We start from the raw sequence: 12,856 nt of genomic DNA, 5'->3' as shown, positions 1-12,856 counted from the left end.
AATAAAATCAAGGCTAAATGTAGTCACACTGGATGTAATAATCTGGCTAACCCTACATGGCGCAAAACAGGGTCACTAGCATAGCAACTGTTGAGCATATCAGAACAGGGATTGGTACCCTGTAAACTGCCCTTTCAGCTCTCACTATATTCATTTTGCTCAGGATAAGGATCTACAACCAGTAGGTTTAAGAAAAAGTGCCATATCTCCTTTCGTGTGGGTGAATGTATTTGCCAAGGTCGTGGGTTCCACCGAGAAAGTGCCATATCTCCTTTCGTGTGGGTGAATGTATTTGCCAAGGTCGTGGATTCCACCGAGAAAGTGCCACATCTCCTTTCGTGTGGGTGAATGTATTTGCCAAGGTTGAGGGTTCCACCGAGAAAGTGCCACATCTCCTTTCGTGTGGGTGAATGTATTTGCCAAGGTCGTGGGTTCCACCGAGAAAGTGCCATATCTCCTTTCGTGTGGGTGAATGTATTTGCCAAGGTCGTGGATTCCACCGAGAAAGTGCCACATCTCCTTTCGTGTGGGTGAATGTATTTGCCAAGGTTGAGGGTTCCACCGAGAAAGTGCCACATCTCCTTTCGTGTGGGTGAATGTATTTGCCAAGGTTGTGGATTCCACCGAGAAAGTGCCACATCTCCTTTCGTGTGGGTGAATGTATTTGCCAAGGTTGTGGATTCCACCGAGAAAGTGCCACATCTCCTTTCGTGTGGGTGAATGTATTTGCCAAGGTTGTGGATTCCACCGAGAAAGTGCCACATCTCCTTTCGTGTGGGTGAATGTATTTGCCAAGGTTGTGGATTCCACCGAGAAAGTGCCACATCTCCTTTCGTGTGGGTGAATGTATTTGCCAAGGTTGTGGGTTCCACCGAGAAAGTGCCACATCTCCTTTCATGTGGGTGAATGTATTAGCCAAGGTTGTGGATTCCACCGAGAAAGTGCCACATCTCCTTTCGTGTGGGTGAATGTATTTGCCAAGGTTGTGGATTCCACCGAGAAAGTGCCACATCTCCTTTCGTGTGGGTGAATGTATTTGCCAAGGTCGTGGGTTCCGCCGAGAAAGTGCCACATCTCCTTTCGTGTGGGTGAATGTATTTGCCAAGGTCGTGGATTCCACCGAGAAAGTGCCATATCTCCTTTCATGTGGGTGAATGTATTTGCCAAGGTCGTGGGTTCCCCACATCTCCTTTCGTGTGGGTGAATGTATTTGCCAAGGTTGAGGGTTCCACCGAGAAAGTGCCACATCTCCTTTCGTGTGGGTGAATGTATTTGCCAAGGTTGAGGGTTCCACCGAGAAAGTGCCACATCTCCTTTCGTGTGGGTGAATGTATTTGCCAAGGTTGTGGATTCCACCGAGAAAGTGCCACATCTCCTTTCGTGTGGGTGAATGTATTTGCCAAGGTTGTGGATTCCACCGAGAAAGTGCCACATCTCCTTTCGTGTGGGTGAATGTATTTGCCAAGGTTGAGGGTTCCACCGAGAAAGTGCCATATCTCCTTTCGTGTGGGTGAATGTATTTGCCAAGGTTGTGGATTCCACCGAGAAAGTGCCATATCTCCTTTCGTGTGGGTGAATGTATATGCAGAGGTTGTGGGTTCCACCGAGAAAGTGCCATGTCTCCTTTCGTGTGGGTGAATGTATTTGCCAAGGTTGTGGGTTCCACCGAGAAAGTGCCACGTCTCCTTTCGTGTGGGTGAATGTATTTGCCAAGGTTGTGGGTTCCACCGAGAAAGTGCCACGTCTCCTTTCGTGTGGGTGAATGTATTTGCCAAGGTCGTGGGTTCCACCGAGAAAGTGCCACGTCTCCTTTCGTGTGGGTGAATGTATTTGCCAAGGTCGTGGGTTCCACCGAGAAAGTGCCACGTCTCCTTTCGTGTGGGTGAATGTATTTGCCAAGGTCGTGGGTTCCACCGAGAAAGTGCCACGTCTCCTTTCGTGTGGGTGAATGTATTTGCCAAGGTCGTGGGTTCCACCGAGAAAGTGCCACGTCTCCTTTCGTGTGGGTGAATGTATTTGCCAAGGTTGTGGGTTCCACCGAGAAAGTGGCACGTCTCCTTTCGTGTGGGTGAATGTATTTGCCAAGGTTGTGGGTTCCACCGAGAAAGTGGCACGTCTCCTTTCGTGTGGGTGAATGTATTTGCCAAGGTCGTGGGTTCCACCGAGAAAGTGCCATGTCTCCTTTCGTGTGGGTGAATGTATTTGCCAAGGTTGTGGGTTCCACCGAGAAAGTGCCATGTCTCCTTTCGTGTGGGTGAATGTATTTGCCAAGGTTGTGGGTTCCACCGAGAAAGTGGCACGTCTCCTTTCGTGTGGGTGAATGTATTTGCCAAGGTTGTGGGTTCCACCGAGAAAGTGGCACGTCTCCTTTCGTGTGGGTGAATGTATTTGCCAAGGTTGTGGGTTCCACCGAGAAAGTGGCACGTCTCCTTTCGTGTGGGTGAATGTATTTGCCAAGGTTGTGGATTCCACCGAGAAAGTGCCATATCTCCTTTCGTGTGGGTGAATGTATTTGCCAAGGTTGTGGATTCCACCGAGAAAGTGCCATATCTCCTTTCGTGTGGGTGAATGTATTTGCCAAGGTTGTGGATTCCACCGAGAAAGTGCCACATCTCCTTTCGTGTGGGTGAATGTATTTGCCAAGGTTGAGGGTTCCACCGAGAAAGTGCCATATCTCCTTTCATGTGGGTGAATGTATTTGCCAAGGTTGTGGATTCCACCGAGAAAGTGCCATATCTCCTTTCGTGTGGGTGAATGTATATGCAGAGGTTGTGGGTTCCACCGAGAAAGTGCCATATCTCCTTTCGTGTGGGTGAATGTATATGCAGAGGTTGTGGGTTCCACCGAGAAAGTGCCATATCTCCTTTCGTGTGGGTGAATGTATTTGCCAAGGTTGTGGGTTCCACCGAGAAAGTGCCACATCTCCTTTCGTGTGGGTGAATGTATTTGCCAAGGTTGTGGGTTCCACCGAGAAAGTGCCACGTCTCCTTTCGTGTGGGTGAATGTATTTGCCAAGGTCGTGGGTTCCACCGAGAAAGTGCCACGTCTCCTTTCGTGTGGGTGAATGTATTTGCCAAGGTCGTGGGTTCCACCGAGAAAGTGCCACGTCTCCTTTCGTGTGGGTGAATGTATTTGCCAAGGTCGTGGGTTCCACCGAGAAAGTGCCATGTCTCCTTTCGTGTGGGTGAATGTATTTGCCAAGGTTGTGGGTTCCACCGAGAAAGTGGCACGTCTCCTTTCGTGTGGGTGAATGTATTTGCCAAGGTTGTGGGTTCCACCGAGAAAGTGGCACGTCTCCTTTCGTGTGGGTGAATGTATTTGCCAAGGTCGTGGGTTCCACCGAGAAAGTGCCATGTCTCCTTTCGTGTGGGTGAATGTATTTGCCAAGGTTGTGGGTTCCACCGAGAAAGTGGCACGTCTCCTTTCGTGTGGGTGAATGTATTTGCCAAGGTTGTGGGTTCCACCGAGAAAGTGGCACGTCTCCTTTCGTGTGGGTGAATGTATTTGCCAAGGTTGTGGGTTCCACCGAGTATTTTCCAGTAAGGAACTCTGGTAACTCATATGCACAACAACATTGGATTTGGTAGAGGAGTCATGGTGGACCAGACCCCTCCCCCCTCCAAGTAGAAAAAAAAATTAGGTCCTGAAGAGGAGACGGCTTTACTCTGGGAGTCCTCAAATAAGACTACGTTCTTCACTGGACGGTAGCATTTGCGTGCTCTTCTGTCTTTTTTTGGTCAGCTTGCTGGTTCAGCTCCAACCGAGATTTCTACTAGGCAGGTTACCGTTCCTCCTGGATTCAGTCAGTTTGCGTTCCTCGGGGACGATTCAGCTGCTCAGATAGTTGAGGCATCAATTCACTCCATCTATGGTGAACTTGCCCAAGGATCTACCATTCCAGGGAGTTTCTGCTCTATATTTACTTTTACTTTTACTTTTTAATTTACTTTTGAGAAACATATAAGGTCTGTGTCTTCTTCAATTGCACAAAAAATAGGCTTATTGAGAAAGTCTTTCAAGATTTTCGGTGATCAATCTATTCTGAAAAAGTGTTTTAATTCTTTCATTCTACCTTGTTTTGAGTATTGTTCTCCTGTCTGGTCTTCAGCTGCTGATTCTCATCTTAATTTGTTGGACAGAAACTTACGGTCTATTAAATTTCTTATTCCTGATCTAGATATTAATCTCTGGCACCGTCGTTCAATTAGTTCATTATGCATGTTGCATAAGATTTTTCATAACTCTGACCATCCTTTACATTCAGATCCCCCTGGACAATTTTATCCTGTTCGTAATACTAGGCAGGCAGTTAATTCTAATAGCCAGGCCTTCTCCATCACGAGGCTCAATACTACGCAGTACTCTAGAAGTTTTATTCCAGCTGTTACAAGTTGTGGAATGATCTTCCTAATCGGGTGGTTGAATCAGTAGAACTTCAAAAGTTCAAAGTTGGAGCAAATGCTTTTTTGTTGACCAGGTGGACATGAGTCTTTTTATAGTTTATTTATGACATATTTGTTTTTGATGTTGTTAATAGTTTATATATGACATGTCTGTTTTGACGTTGTTACTTATTTTAGAATGATTTATTGTTAATTTGTTCTCTTCATTTATTTATTTCCTTATTTCCTTTCCTCACTGGGCTATTTTTCCCTGTTGGAGCCCCTGGGCTTATAGCATCTTGCTTTTCCAACTAGGGTTGTAGCTTGGATAGTAATAATAATAATAATAATAATAATAATAATATCCACTCCCTCTCCATCCCAGTCTGAGGGCCCAGCAGTAGCTGGACTTTTGGGCTCTTGGGATCAGGAGAAAGCTCCAGTGGGGTAGTCTCTTTTAATCCGAGTCTTTTGCGTTTGGTGACGGAGGAAGAGACAACAGGGCCAGTAGCTTCTCTAAATTTTGAGGACCTAATAGGGAATCCTGGCATCCAGCACAATATTTTTCTTTTAACCTAAATATAACTCTTTTAATGTAGGAGCTTTGATCTACCATTCTATGTTAGTGAATTCAGCTACAGTCCCTCAATCACATTGGAGGATTAGTACATCCCCCAGCCTACCCCTAAAGTGGTATCCTGATGACGTACAAGTCTACCAACCAAGAGGCAGTTTCAGTGGCTGGTGGTTTTCTTCTAGACCCCACTTTGTTTGATGCTTCAGTGGTTGGGAAGACAGTACTAGGCAAGATAACACCCTTCTTGGACAAATGGTCAAGATGGGATTAGAATCAAAAAGGGACATGTTGCTGAAAGGAGACTCTACTTTGCCAAAAAATATAGTCATGTTTTAGGGGTGTACTCTAAGAGTTCAAAGGATTCACAGAACTTAAAAAGGTTTTTGTGAAGTCTTTCTCCACAAGAAATGGGATGCTGAAGTAGGTACCTGTACTAATCAGTTGGGTGAGAGTTTTTCTCACATTCCAGACCATTTTAGTACAAGTAGAATTTAATGCCCAACAGATTTTGTTTAATCTGGTGTCTTTCATGGCATCTTTGAAAGTGGGACCTGATTTCAGATTGCCACCTCAGCAATGCCAGTTACAGTGTAAGCATACTTACTAGGATTTACAGGACTATCAAAGCAAAATCTGAGGTAAGGCATCACAGGTTGGCAGCTTACAATCTGAAGTAGATAAAGAGGGTCACCTATATAGTGACCCTCTGTGTAGAATTACTTTTCCAAAAAGCTTTAATACATAAATTTAAAGCTAATTCATATGCAGTTTGTACTTTACTTCCAAAGAAACAAAGGAAAATATTTCAGCCCTACCTAAACAAGAAGAAAACCTTCAGTTACAAGGTTGCCAAAAGCCTCTCATTGAGAGGAGATGCTAGATAATCTCCAAGCGTGAAGTTGTAGGGATTCTACGGCTCTGTGGTAAAACTTCATGTGTGGTTGTCTGAGTAGATGGTGACAGGGAAGAAGCTCCCTTAACATCTCTGTGAGCAGATGTAGAAGGTCCGGAAACCATTCTGCATGGTGCTACATCGCAGCTATGAGAGTCATCGATAGGTTTTTGGATGCCCTTACTTTGTTGAGTAATCTTACTAGCCAAAAGGGGGAACGCATAAACATCTATGTTGTCTCACTGTTGTTGGAAAGCATCTTGCAAAAGTGCTTAAGATCTGGTACTGGTGAGCATTACATTGGAATTTTGTTGTTCAGAGACGTCACAAACAGGTCTACTCTTGGCAAATCCCACAAAGTCAGGACTGTTGGCTATCTGACAATTCAAAGACCACTCAGAGCCAACTATCCGAGTACTTACACTTTGCTGAGGGAATGCGCACAGGTAGACTCGCGCCGTTCTAGACGTACGAACCGGGATTCGTGGATGAGCTACTGCTGGAAGGTGATCTCTTGCCAACTGGGCTCTCCTTTCCCGGCGAACATGTGGTTCTTAATAAACAGGTGGTTGTGAGGTCAAGCTCTGGGTCGGTCATGTTCTGGATCAGCCACATTTAGCCTTCACAAATGAACATTTCGAGGAGTGCTAGTCCGAATCCCCTTTGTACAAGTGCTGAGGCCGCATGTGCAAATGGTGACGGAGTGGGAGAGGAGACAGAACCACGTGGGTACATTAGAGACCCTGCCGGTGCAATACCTTCAGTCTCTCAAGGAAGAAGACTTAGGTCAACATCAGAGAAAACCAGTGTGAGCTTTTCTTTGCCCCTAACTGGATCAACTCCAGGAGAACTTCCTTCGAAGGGGGTCCAGTGATCCCTAAGGAGGGCCAAAGATGAGGTATGTCATCAACAGAGAAAGACACCCCTTTGGCAGAGGGCAGCGCTGCTTCGCTATGGGAAGTGGCACTGTCCTCTAATCTTAAGGGTTGTCCGGGGGGTCAAAAGGCCACCGCTTCTACTTGATCGTTCTGCAGGGAAGACCGAGTGAGCAGAAGTCGCGAGAGAGATCGAGATGATGAAGGTGGAAGTCGAGGTGTCTTGGCCTTCGAGATTGACCCCGAAGGTGAAGAATTCCTCGTAGACTATTACTTGCACCATCTGCCAAATCTCTTCCACTGGGAGGATGGCCACTCCCGAGACTGTGCAAGGCGAGTCCTGCATACAAGAGTGTCCTTTGTAGGCAGGGGACAAGGAGTGAGGGTTGGTTTCGACCGCAGGTATGATGCTTCCGCATCAACTTCCTTCAGGCAGGTCCTGGACAGTTCCGCATACCGAACCTCAACAGCAACAGTCATACCCGCAAAAAGAAAAAGATTAGTCAAATAGCCAATCAATGGTTTTAACAGTAGAGAGACAGCATCCACTCTTAACCAAGCCAAAAGCATAAAAAGTGATGATAGAACACAGGCGAGTGTGTGAGCGGGATAGCCGGTACCACCCCTTATGGCCCCCCGCTAACTAGCAGTAGGTAGTTATACCTTGCTAAAAGTCTTAAGGCTAGTCTTCCAGCTTTGCCGAAAGTATATTCGCTATAAAAAGCGAAAGGATTTGTATTTAGTGACGGAACAACTGGCCGTTTTATAACAAGGTGTCGGTAATTACAGGTGGGTGGCAGGGAAGTCCTACCAGCCCACTGAGTAGCCGCTCTGACTTATGCCTAAGAATTGTGGGGTGGATTGAGGCAGGAAGTTTGCGATTTATTCCTACACAGATACAAACCTTCATTCTTTAATAGGAGACTTATTCTCAGGAGGGATTAAGTCCATACGAACAAACTGGCTGGTATAAAATCCTGAGATGTTGATGCACTTGAACCTAATGAGGTACAGAAATGCTGACTTTTATCCTCATCTGTTTAAAGGTTTAAAGGCTACTCAAGAATGGCAGAGGCAAGGGACAGTGACAGTGCCCTATCAAGCAGGACAATGCCTTAGAGACTTACCATATATACATATGATCAGTGCCCAAGGCCCCTCTCCACCCAAACTAAGACCAGAAGGGCCAGGCAGTGACTGCTGATGATAACAGATAGACCTACAGTATAGGCTCCCCAAAAGCCTCATCCTTAGCTCACAAGGATGGTGAGGTTGCAGTGATCAAAACTACTAACGAGTTTGAGCAGTACTCGAACCCCAGTCTGGCAATCACCAGGCAAGGATGTTACTAACAAGCCACCAAAACCCTAAAAGGGTTTAAGTGATAGATTTAGGCTTGTGCTGTTAGGCAGATGGTCAATTTAGGAACCTTTATCCATATTGTGGTATCTTGTCAGAATGTAAAGTTAATATAGATTAATGGGTTTAGATCTAAATCCATCCTCTCCTTCATTAGGAGAGGGGATCTAACTTATACGTTTACATAAGCTAGAAATAGTGCTTAGTATGGAAGCTTACCTGTACCTGTCTATTACTGACTGCTGCACTCATAGTGTCTAAAATTCATCAGGGATAAAATGCATCTCTTTTCCGACGTACCAAAAAATTGCTTGGGTGGTAATTTTCTTACATCACTCGTAATTATTTTTTCAGCATACTGTACTGCATATTCGTTTTGATCTTGTAATGAAGTAGAATAGATGGACTTCTTTGTCGTACTTGTCATGTCTGTAAAATAAATACAATATTATAAATAAAGAGTGATGAAATGAAGTTAGCTTAATGCTACTGTATGTATTTAATGGTTCGAAATCATTGTTCAAAATTGGAGTGAAATTTTGACTACAGGCATTCCTCTAAATTACTTACTTTTCCGGTCCTATACAGCAGGGAAACCCTGCTCTCTACAGGACCTCCACAGTCTTTTTATCATGTTCGTTTGAAAGCATTCAACATTCCACATCGCGTATTACGCATGGATAAAATGTTAAACTTTAGACATATAACTTTAAAATTGAACCAAACCTAACATTTTCCATTTGAATGAATAAACTGAAATATATAACCAAACTTTCACTTTTCCTTCACTTCAAAAGTTCAAACTGGCAGCAAATGTTTCCGCGTTGAACGGGCAGACTTGGTCTACGTCTCTTTTTATACTTTATATATGAAAGGTCTTTTAATGTTGTTACTGTTCTTAAAATATTTTATTTCAATTGTTTATTACTTCTCTTGTAGTTTGTTTATTTCCCTATTTCCTCTCCTCACTAGGCTATTTTTCCCTGTTAGAGACCTCGGGCTTATAGCATCTTGCTTTTCCAACTAGGGTTGTGGCTTAGCTTGTAATAATAATAATAATAATAATAATAATAATAAGTGCACCTTGGAAAAAACCTGGAGTAGCATCATAGTTAAAACCAAAAGAAGTTGGCCAACCAAATTGAAGAAAGGAATCGGAAACAAAGGTATAAAAGAAAATTTCAAAAATTTGTGCCAGTGAGGGCTAATGCCTACAGTACACCGTGCGTGGTGTACTGAAAATGCAATCAGTAAACTGTGCCAATGCAGGTAGACTGCAATTATATTGCAATCAACACTACATAAACTTCACTGGGATGGTTCAAGATGGGCTAATAATATCCAATCAAGGTAAAATGCCCTATATCAACTAAGCTATAATACCTATGTCATATTACAAGGGGTTGTGGTGGCCTGGTGGTAGCGTCCTCGCCTGGTGAATGCCAGACTAGGGTTAGAGTCCAGCTCAAACTCGGTAGTAACTTTGGTCACTGCAACCTCAACATCCTTGAGAGCTAGGTATGGGGGGAGTCTATAGGTCCATCTGCTGAATCATCAGCAGCCACTGCCTGGCCCTCCTTGGTCCTAGCTTGGGTGGAGAGGGGGCTTGGGCGCTGATCATGTGTAATATGGTTAGTCTCTAGGGCGCTGTCCTGCTTGCTAGGGCAATCTCACTGTCCCTTGCCTCTGCCATTCATGGCCAGCCTTTAAACCTTCAAAATTGTGCTACACATGTCTGTGGTAGGTGAGGGCAGATCGCCCATCTACTAAATAATTTCAGCCATACACAACAAAGGCTCAAATTTGCTTCACCAGATCTACCCCAGTTAATAATGTTCTCCAACTCTTAATTCATGTTAAATGTTTCAACTAGAGGGGCACTCAGAAGAACGTAGACCTCCGCCGTGGCAGCTTATTTCTCGACCTTTTGCTTAACCTTTGACCTTAACATGTATTAATTGGCGTGGATTTTCATACACTCAAATATGAATGAAGTTTGAAGTCTCTGTGGCAACGATGTCCAAACATATGGCTGATTACGTGTATTGAACATTTTGTTTGACCTTGACCTTTCACCTTGAATTTCCAAAATTTTATCATTTTCAGCTTTTTATATAACAGTTACTCCCTACAAGTTTCATTACTATACGATTAAAATTGTGGCCAGGAAGCTGTTCACAAACAAACAGGGGGTAAAACATAACCTCCTTCCAACTTTGTTGACGGAGGTAACTGGACTGTGACACTAGACAGGTTACGTTTGGTCAAAGGTGCCCTCGTGGATCAGCTCATGTGGCCCTCTCATACGTAGAGGGTCAAATACGTAAGAGGAAGATCAAGTCATGAGAGTTGACATGTTGGTGTTAAGGTTTATGAACATTGGCCAAAAGCTGCCTTTGAAGTTTCGAAAGTACATTTACCCTTGAGAGTGTTAAGTGTTTAAGTAATTTTAGTGTTTTCTAAGCAATGGATGATCGAGGCAAGAAAAGGTAATTGGTCCTATATCACAGATTTCGATTCAATATACTGAATGAGGTAGTAGTTCATACCACAGTAAATATTATCCCCTTTCTATTGGTAATATTTAATACATTAAAGTTATCTAAATCTACCAGCTTCCAGAAGTTGACACATTATGATAAATATCTCTCTCTCTCTCTCTCTCTCTCTCTCTCTCTCTCTCTCTCACTCATCTTACTTACTTACTTACTTACTCAAGAGAAGAGAGAGAGAGAGAGAGAGAGAGAGAGAGAGAGAGAGAGAGAGAATCTTCATCATCTCAATTTCTCGACATTCAATGTTCGGTTTCTCAAGATTCATTTCGTCATTAAAAACTTCCCTAAGACTAAATCGAGGTTTTTTTTATAAACAAAAAAATTCATTAACTAAAAATCTTTCTTTGCTCTTTCATAAGGATAATAGTTCATCTCTGTCATATCATTCCTTTACCAACTTACTTAGGAATATTATACAAGACCCTTCTATAACCCATGCACTTTGCCAAACCCTTTCAGTATCTCTATCAGCTGATATATCGTTCAAGTTAATCCTTATCAAGTCAGCTGATTTCTATATGTCTTTATCATGCTTTGTTTCATTACCAATTTATTCCTTGAATTCCTTCGCAAATGTCTTTATCAACGCATTCCTTTATCAAGTGTTTCTTTACTGTTTATCGTCAAACTAGACTCTTCTATACTCCCTTTGTCAAATTGTCTACGACGTTTTCAATGCAATCCGTTTTCTCTTTATAATATCATCCCTATATCGCTTCATGAGTAATGTGGCTTTATCTCCTATGCAATTCACCTTTTTAACTCAATTTGAAACAAATTGTTCTACTAATGTACCTCTATAATTCATCCATTTCGATACAGAAATTCATTAAAATCCATTATCACTTCAAAAGCCTGAGAGAGAGAGAGAGAGAGAGAGAGAGAGAGAGAGAGAGAGAGAGTTCTACTACTGTACCTCTATAATTCATCCATTTCAATACAGAAATTCATTAAAATCCATTATCACTTCAAAAGCCTGAGAGAGAGAGAGAGAGAGAGAGAGAGAGAGAGAGAGAGAGAGAGTTCTACTACTGTACCTCTATAATTCATCCATTTCAATACAGAAATTCATTAAAATCCATTATCACTTCAAAAGCCTGAGAGAGAGAGAGAGAGAGAGAGAGAGAGAGAGAGAGAGAGAGAATTTTGCACGGTCTTACACTATTCTAAACACGTATTTGCCCTTCTAGGCCTACTAATTATATTAATATTCCCTTAAAAATATAATGCAGTTCTTTTACTTTACTTTTACGGGTTTATTTCTCGCCCTCCATCAGACACTATGAGTCTGTTCAGGCGGGCCTTGGTGTGTGAAACTAATTTCTTTCCAGTTTATATTTTCCAGTTTATATAGAAAAATGATTAAGCTTTTTGAGGCAAACAACATTTACGAATTAAGCTTTTTGAGGCAAACAACATTTACGAATTAAGCTTTTTGAGGCAAACAACATTTACGAATTAAGCTTTTTGGGGCAAACATTTACGAATTAAGCTTTTTGTGGCAAACCAACATTTACGAATTAAGCTTTTTGAGGCAAACCAACATTTACGAATTAAGCTTTTTAGGCAAACAACATTTACGAATTAAGCTTTTTAGGCAAACAACATTTACGAATTAAGCTTTTTGAGGCAAACAACATTTACGAATTAAGCTTTTTGAGGCAAACAACATTTACGAATTAAGCTTTTTGTGGCAAACCAACATTTACGAATTAAGCTTTTTGAGGCAAACCAACATTTACGAATTAAGCTTTTTAGGCAAACAACATTTACGAATTAAGCTTTTTGTGGCAAACCAACATTTACGAATTAAGCTTTTTAGGCAAACAACATTTACGAATTAAGCTTTTTGTGGCAAACCAACATTTACAAATTAAGCTTTTTAGGCAAACAACATTTACGAATTAAGCTTTTTGTGGCAAACCAACATTTACGAATTAAGCTTTTTAGGCAAACAACATTTACGAATTAAGCTTTTTGAGGCAAACAACATTTACGAATTAAGCTTTTTGAGGCAAACAACATTTACGAATTAAGCTTTTTGGGGCAAACATTTACGAATTAAGCTTTTTGTGGCTAACCAACATTTACGAATTAAGCTTTTTGAGGCAAACCAACATTTACGAATTAAGCTTTTTAGGCAAACAACATTTACGAATTAAGCTTTTTGTGGCAAACCAACATTTACGAATTAAGCTTTTTGAGGCAAACCAACA

The 12,856-nt window shown here is 42.4% G+C and overlaps 1 long non-coding RNA gene across 3 annotated transcripts in view; it reads right to left on the bottom strand.

Moving 5' to 3' along the window:
- Positions 1–12,856, bottom strand: part of LOC137660193 (uncharacterized) — an 86,349-nt gene that overhangs the window by 65,984 nt on the left and 7,509 nt on the right. For all 3 annotated transcript variants that reach the window (XR_011047652.1, XR_011047654.1, XR_011047653.1), the window contains exon 2: positions 8,305–8,514. This is a non-coding gene — a long non-coding RNA (uncharacterized lncRNA). The remainder of the gene's footprint in view (positions 1–8,304; positions 8,515–12,856) is intronic.

Source organism: Palaemon carinicauda, chromosome 20 (assembly GCF_036898095.1).
Source record: "Palaemon carinicauda isolate YSFRI2023 chromosome 20, ASM3689809v2, whole genome shotgun sequence".
NCBI lineage: Eukaryota > Metazoa > Arthropoda > Malacostraca > Decapoda > Palaemonidae > Palaemon > Palaemon carinicauda.
This window is presented reverse-complemented; position numbering and strand designations above follow the sequence as displayed.